This window comes from Rattus norvegicus, chromosome 1 (assembly GCF_021556685.1).
Source record: "Rattus norvegicus strain SHRSP/BbbUtx chromosome 1, alternate assembly SHRSP_T2T, whole genome shotgun sequence".
NCBI lineage: Eukaryota > Metazoa > Chordata > Mammalia > Rodentia > Muridae > Rattus > Rattus norvegicus.
Genome location: NC_141534.1, coordinates 63564404 through 63572431, shown reverse-complemented (window position 1 = coordinate 63572431; position 8028 = coordinate 63564404). Strand labels below are relative to the sequence as shown.

General features: G+C 46.3%; 1 pseudogene; it reads left to right on the top strand.

Moving 5' to 3' along the window:
* The first annotated feature begins 786 nt into the window (after positions 1 to 786).
* On the top strand, positions 787 to 3309 carry LOC148007120 (sperm motility kinase Y pseudogene; annotated as a pseudogene).
* The last annotated feature ends 4719 nt before the right edge of the window (positions 3310 to 8028 follow it).

Here is an 8028-nt window from a genome sequence, read left to right as displayed (position 1 = left end):
TGTTTTTTGTTTTATTTATTTATTTATTTATTATGGATTGCTGGTTTCATTTTTTAGTGGTTTTTATGTTATCACATGCTATATTACTGCTTTGATTATTTACGGTTCTGCAGTCGGATGATTCACTCTATCTCCATTTTCAATGTCCTGCGGTTTCATCCTTTTACATTATTCCTGTTTCTCTATTTATTGAGTACAAGCAATCATTGGCTTAGACTTGATACAAATTTGCCCTTTGTGACACTTTGACTCTTCGGCCTTTGTTTAAGGTTTACTATTCACTGATATTTAACTGCCTTATTCCTTGTGGTTGGTTAATTTTAATTTTCAGTATTTTGCTCTGGAGAGTTGTGGATTTTTGTGGATCACTAGGTCCTGAAATTCAATGGAGTTTTCCCTTAAGTGTTGGCTTTTTATATTTGTTTGTTTTGTCTTATACTAATTCTTTCTCCTCTCGTTTCTTTCATCTTTTTTTTTTCTTCAATGAACATCTATTCATAGTATTGACCATCTTTGGCCGCCCAATCCTATTGTAGTATGACGATTTTTATTTTCATCATTGCATTTAGTATGTGTGTGCTCTTGGCTTTCTCTTTTGGGGTTGGTTATTTGGGTGGCTTTTACTTATGACTCTTCATATTTTCCCCTTAACTTTTTCATAATTTTGCTCTATTTTTCTAGTCTAGTTTTTACTTTGTCTTTGTTTGTTTTTTTTTCTTTTTCTTTTGTTTGTTTCTTTTAGGTACCACAAGTGTAATTTTAGCTCCTATATTGCTCCATCTTTTTCATTATTTGATTCCATTTTTGTCATTTTTAGGTAGCATTAGTACTGATAAAATGCCTACAGAGACTGAGGAGGAGTTACCAACCCCTACACCCGAGCCCAGTATCTCTGAGGAGGGCAACTTCCATTCCCAATACCAAGTATTGGGGACAATTGGGCAAGGGGGCAACGCCAAAGTCCTCCTGGCCCACCACCGGCTCACAGGAACCCCGGTGGCTGTCAAAGTTCTGCGAAAGGACAAGCAGTGGTTCCAGCCAGCCATGATGGAAGCAAACATAATGAGAAAGATCAACCACCCCAACATAGTGTCTCTCATACAAGTTATTGAAAAGGAAACGAGAATATACCTCATAATGGAGCTGGTGGAAGGCCAAGAACTCTACCAGTACATCAGAGAGTCAGGGCACATAGAGGAGGATGAGGCCCGGCAAATATTTGAACAGATATTGTCAGCAGTGAGCTACTGCCATGGAAAGGGGATTGTTCACCGAGACCTCAAACTGGACAATATAAAGATTGATAAAAACAAAAAGGTCAAAGTCATCGACTTTGGGCTTAGCACCCAATTTCAATCTGGAAAAATGCTAAACGACCACTGCGGCACGTACTCTTTTGGTTCCCCTGAACTCCTCCTTGGCCATCGGTATGACGGGCCGAAGAATGATATGTGGATTATAGGAGTGGTCTTGTACTGTATGGTAGTGGGAAAGCTCCCATTTGATTCAGTGATCATCCAAGAACTGCAAAGACAAGTAGTGGCAGGGGTATATCCTGCTCCCTGTGGGGTTTCAAAAGAACTGGAGGACCTCCTTAGTAAATTACTGAGGGTAAATCCCAACTTTAGACCAACAGCAAGAAAGGCGATGAAACACCCTTGGTTCAAAGAACACTGGAACGGATTGATAGGTCCCTATGAAGAACTGCTTCCCCTCACACCAGACCCGGCCATTTTGGATGCCATGAAAAGCATTGGATTCCAAACCTCTGTAGTAAAACACTCTTTAAAACAAAGAAAATATAATGAGGAAATGGCAACTTATTTCTTTCTACAAAAGCAGGCTCTCCAGGGGGATGGCTGCACAGCACAGGCACAGCAAGTGAGTCCCGTTGCAGCCCCATTTCCTAGCCTTGATCCTGCTGCTGCTTTTAGATTAGAACCAAAGAGGAGTGGAAGCCTGCCAGTCCTTGGCACCTTGCGGGTGTCATCCTCCCATGGTCACGTATCTCACTATGGCCAGAATGCTCATCCAAAAGGAGGCAAAAGATCCACTGTGGCTGGTCGTCTCAGGCCTCTACCGATGACACCTACACAGGACCACTATCACAAATGTGCTGTGAGTGTCCCATGCATTCAAACAACAAGCATCTTCAGTGAGAAGAGTAGCAATAAGGAAATCAAAGAAGACAACCCACTCTCCCACAGAGCCCCATTAGAGGATAAGCCCATCCCCAGCAGGGTCCGGCACAGAGGTTTTAAGGGGTGGACCAGGAATATAGCAAATGCCCTGATAAAGCTGTGTTGCTGCATGCCAAGGAGAAAGAAACCTCGCCTGGGGCAGAACAGAATCTCCCCCCAGAAATGAGCCACAGGGAGAGTCCAGAGAACAAGCAGCAGGCATAGCCCAGGTACCTTTGTGCTTTGTCCTTTTCAGTTTGCTCTATGCTGGTCCTTCCTCTGTCTCTGGTTTCCATTTTCCCCACAATTCTTACCTTGTATCTGCTCTAAGTTCTTTATGAGGTTTCCCCAACACCAAGCCTTCTCCCTCTTCTTGATTTCTCCTCTTCCCAGCAGGGACCCAATAGGATTGATGAGTTCCACACTCTACAGAGTTTTCTAGTTGGCCCATCCCTTCAGATGGACTCCAGCTCCCCCTTAGGCCAATAGCTCCCACAGGGTGAGGACAAGAGGTTCATGGGCTCATGGACTCCTCCAGGGGCTACTGATTTTTTAACATGTGGTCATCAATCACAAGTGCTGCAGAACAGAGTCTTATGTTTTCAAATGTAACATCCCATTCCATTAAGCCTCAAAACTAATTAACAAGGTTTGTCATTGAATAAGTATCAACAACCTAGTTTGTGGGCTATAGTTGATGGTCAGAATCCTGCATGCATGCATATTGTTTTGCATACTGGTTTTTTTTTTTTTTGTTCCTAAGACCTAGTGATCTATTGAATTTTATAGGTAGTAGTTCTAAATGGTTTCTTTCAAAGACCTCAACTGAGAAGTAGAAAAAAGAAGTTATAATATAGTAAGGCAAATCAAAGCCCCAAATGGTAAGCTAAGAATTCTACCTCACTGTCTTTTTTGCTTGGAATAAATTGTCTTGTCTATTTCACAGTGTCATCTGGAAATTCTTTCATGTCCTCAGTATAAACAGTAGGTGATTTCAGACACATGGCAATGGAAAAGACACCAGCAGAAACTACAGCAGCAACAGGAGTAGCAACAATAGCAAAAGCAGCATTAGGCACAGCAGCAGCAGGAGGAGGAGAAAGAGGAGCGAAGGAGGAGGAGGAGGAGGAAGATGAAGAGAGGAGGAGAAAGAAGAGGAGGAGGAGGAAGAGAAGGAAGAGGAGGAGAAAGAGGAGGATGAAGAGCAGGGGGAAGATTTTGATTCCCTGTCCCCGTGAGAATTGCTGATGACTACTTCTGGACACAGATATCATGCTGAGAACTGTTTATCAAAATGATTTAACAGAATATTAATTTTCATAGAAGACATGTCAATGTTCCTGAGGGCATGCAGCCCTGGAAAAGAGAGCCAGATGGCAGAGGCAAGCAGTGTGGAATGTTCTTACTGAGGAAGACCTTCTCAAAGCTGATGATGTAATAGGTATGAAAGAGCATTTCAGGGGAGTCACGGTCCCATGCACCTGTGTCAGGGCACACAGAGCTCCTAGCCTTGCATCCTGCGTGAGAGGAGACCTGGAATATTCCCTGATCCCAACAGGGTCCTGGATTGCATGGTTCTCCCTCAGTCATGGTCCTCCCTGTGCCTCATGGGGTCCGCAGCTTCTACGGGCTGAATTTATATCAGTGATTAACTGGAGCTGGACCACAACCACACCACAGGCAAGCCCTGGGCACTGAGGACATTAAGAGCAGCAGACAACATCTCCTCCGCTGCTTCTGACTCTGCTCCACGAGCCAAGGCAGCTCCCACACAGCAGGCATCCAGCCTAACTCCCAGCAGGGAGAGTGTGAGATGTCTGTGGATGAGCCCACAGGGACTACAGGATTCTGTGGGAAGACATCTGGTAGCTTCTGGAGCAGGTGCAGCAGCCAGGACACATGAACTAGAGTGGAGGTGAGCTATAGGAACAGGTAGCAAAGAGCCTGATCTGGCCAATGCTGATCTGAATCCCTGAGGGCAGGCTGGAATGGTCACTCAGGGCTATTAGAGTGAAGGCCAGCCAAGGGCATACAATGTGTCACTAACATTCTCAAAGTCTTGTCCAGGAAAAAAACCACTGGCCTTGACCACTAAAGTTGAGTCCAGACTCATGGGCTACAGGATAGCAGATTGAACTGAGTCTGAATTCCCATGAGTATGACCTCTGGCTGCTCCCTAGGCTCAGTATAGATGAGCATGAGAAGGCACCATTGCTGTGTTTGCAGGAGTAGCAGAGAGCTCGGAATACATGACCCACTCCTAACCCAGACTGGAGCCACTCTGGGGAGGAGATGGCATCATTTGAGAGATGGGCTTATGCGGGACACTGTGCTCTGGTTTGTGGCACATACAGCTCCTGTCTTTCTTGCTGACAGTTCAGATCCTCAGCTGGCCTCATCACGGACAGTCCCATGAGGAGGGGGTGTTTGGTTCCTGCTTCACAGTTAGGGCAGGAACAAGCCCAGACGCAGTGAGTAAGGACAGTGCTTCTGTCTTGACCCAGCTTCCTTGTCCTCCCCCCTCCCCCAACTCATATCAGGAGCCACCCAGAGACCTTCATAGGAGTGTGGGTCATGTTAATCGGAATGCACAGCTGGAGATTAAATCCTGGGTAAGGTCTCCATACAGCCCTCGTGGCTCCCACACCCTGCCTACCTAAGTTTTCCCAATTGGGTCCTCTGGGTCGTGGAGAATCTTCTACAGGCTGCCATGAAGATACAGCCAGTTTCTTGGTAACATTGTGTTTAGCAGAGGTTCTCTGCTTCAGGCACAGAGCCTTCCAGTGAGAGGGTTTGCTGAGTAGCACACCAGGACCAGAAAAGTGTAGAGCCCTCCAGTGGTAGACATGAAGTACTGCAGGAGTTTATTTCCTGATTTCTTCACATCTACCTTGTTCTAAAGGCTTTTTGTCAGACACATAGGGACCTAAGAAACTTGAGTTTGCACCCCCATAGGGAACCCAGGACACTAAACCAGCAGCCCTGTTAAACGTCGGCAGAGGACTGTCTGGGCTCTGTGTTTATAGAATGGCTCTAGACTGGTATGAAGACTGATTGACCAGCCAGTCAAGGAGAGTTAGGGACAGTTAGAGACTTGGAGGAGAGCATGAGCGGCAGACACAGCAGAGTCCAGTCCAACAGTGGAACCAGTTCATTTAATAGAGAAGCATATGCCCTCCCAAAAGGCTGTCAGCTTAAGGCACTGCACTGAAGACCTGACCCAATAACATGCCCAATTTACACATCACCCACCTGTGGCTTGTGGAGGGTCCTCAGGGTAGATCCTAAAGTCCATCATGGCTGAAAGGCAGAAGTTTGCACATCATTGCAATGTGGAGGCTACTCTCTGCTGATGGGACCCACACACTCTGTGAAAAAGTTTGCTTAAGTGAAAGTTGGCCCTCCTTGAACTCTGGACTTCCAGGGTAGTGTGTGTTGACCACATGCAGAGCCATTCCTGAAAAACGTAAGAGCCAAAATTCAACAATAGGGAGAGAATCCTGTGCCAGATGGAATCCCTCAGGCCAGTGCGGATTCAGAGACATCCTATGCCATGGCATGGAGGCTCCCATGAACTTCTAGGATCAATGTGAGCCACACCAGAGGCCACAGTCCATCCTGGGCGAACATTAAAGTATCTGGAATTATCAGGGACCCTAAGGTAGGTTCGTCAGGATATGGAGCTGATGCATGGTGGGATGCTTGGAGGATACAGCCTAAGGCAACGTAGAGGAAAGTGTGTTATGAGAGCTAAGACAGAGCAACCACACAGTCTGAGAACAAGTTTGCTTAAGTGAAATTTGGCCGTCCTTGAACTCTCTGTTCTTCCAGGGTAGGATGGCCTATCAGGCCCAGGACAGAGCGACTATGCCAGAATTACAATGGTCTGTAATAGAGATGGAGAAGGTGTCAGGATGGGACTTGGGCAGTGGATGGAGCTCTATGACTGCAAAGCCTGCCTAGGCTCCCAGGACCCAGAGCTGGCTGCTGCAGGAAGTCCTAGATCACAACTCTGCCGTTCCTCTTCCCAGGTCTTGCTTTTAACTACTGGACCCAACACAAAGCCTCCCTTGCAGGCTTACCAGAGCATGAAAACGAAATGGCCACCTCCTGTAACAAGAAACACTTCTAGAAGAGGAAGGAGACATCAATACATTCACAAAACCTTCAACTCGAAATCTGTCTTGCCAATAAGTGTGCAGGGATAAAGGTAAAGCAGATATTGAGGGACCAACCAGTCAATGACTGACACAAAGTGAGATCTGTCTCATGTGACAGACACAACCTCTGACGCTATTTATGATATTCTTTCTGATTTACTTGCAGACAGAAAAGTAGCACACCTGTCTCCAGAGGCTTCACTGAGCAGCTGAAAGCCACAGCCAATCCTTAGATGGAGCTCGGGAAGTCTTGTGGAAGAGTGGGGGGAGAGTGACAAGGAAACTGGTTGGGTTAAAACACTACAAGAAGTCCCCTACCGTCAGATACCTTGGACCATGGAGTATGCTAGAGCCTGTGCAACCAACCCCAGAGCCGGGTTAGCTATCTGCAGTTGGTCTCCATGTGGGTCATCTGACAAGTAGATCCAGGACTGTCACAGTCTGTGTTGCCTGCCATTGGATCTGTTCCCCGTACCTGGACTGCCTGATTGTAAATCTGTGGGGCAGAATGTGCTCGGGCCACCTGGGACTAGATGTCCCGGGGTGGTGTGGTACCCAGGGACTCTCCCCTTGTCCAAAGAGAAGGGAGAGCATTATGGTAGAAAGGATTTGTAAGGTGGGACTGGGAAGGGAAGAGGGAGAGTGACTGGGATCAGGATGTAACCTGAATAAAGAAGACATTATTGGAAGTAAAAAAGTTAGCCTGGAAAATGGAAAGATTGATAAGTGGCTAAGAGCACTGAATGCTCTTTCAGAGGTCCTGAGTTCATATCCCAGCAAACACATGGAGGCTCACAAATGTCTCTAATGACATCTGATGCCCTCTCTGGTCTTTCTAAATACAGCTACCCTGTACGTATGCTTAACGAACGATTGATTGAATGAATGAATGAATGAATGAATGAATAAATAAATAAATAAATTTTACCTAGTCTTAGTTATCAGGCAATGAATAAAATGTCGAGATTATGTTCAAACCCATGTCATGGATTGTCTGGATCTTTTAGATCTTCAGGAAACATCTCAACGAAGAACAAGAGAGGCTAGAGAAGAATGGGGAAGGGTTTGATCCCTGAAGTTCCTCAGTGTCCACTAGCACAGCACTTGTCCTTGGGAGATGACATCTTTCACTCTTCCTGACTGTTGCACCAATAAGAATTACAAGCTCTGTGGATGACCCTGTAAAAGAGGACAGTTGCTCTTGGGCCAATATGGAGGTTCCTGACCTCTCAGCAAGCTCACTGCTGACTTTTGAGGTCTCTGGAGGTTGAGCAAAATGAAGACACACAGAGTAGCCTCAGGTTGAGTCAGCCAGGCCCAGGGGGCTCAGTGGTGTCTCTCAGATTCCCAGGCCCTCCCTGAGATTGAACACTCTACACAGTGTAAGAGGATTAGGGGATAACCAGGAAATGCAGTTGCTCAGGTGTCTGGCTCTGTAGGAGGGAAATAAATCACAGTGGGAAGCTTCAGGACAGTCAGGTGACCTGAGCCCTCCACAGAGTCTAAGTCCAGACTCACAGACATTCATCTGTCCACAAGTCTCCTAAACACAGGCCTTGACTTACCTGCAGTCCAGAGTATGTTATTATACAGTGTCGCTTAGAGAGAGGACATACTTTCTAATTAGGCCTTTTCTGTGTCACACTGAGACTGGGTTTATGGTACAGCTGATGCAGATGGGGACTGGC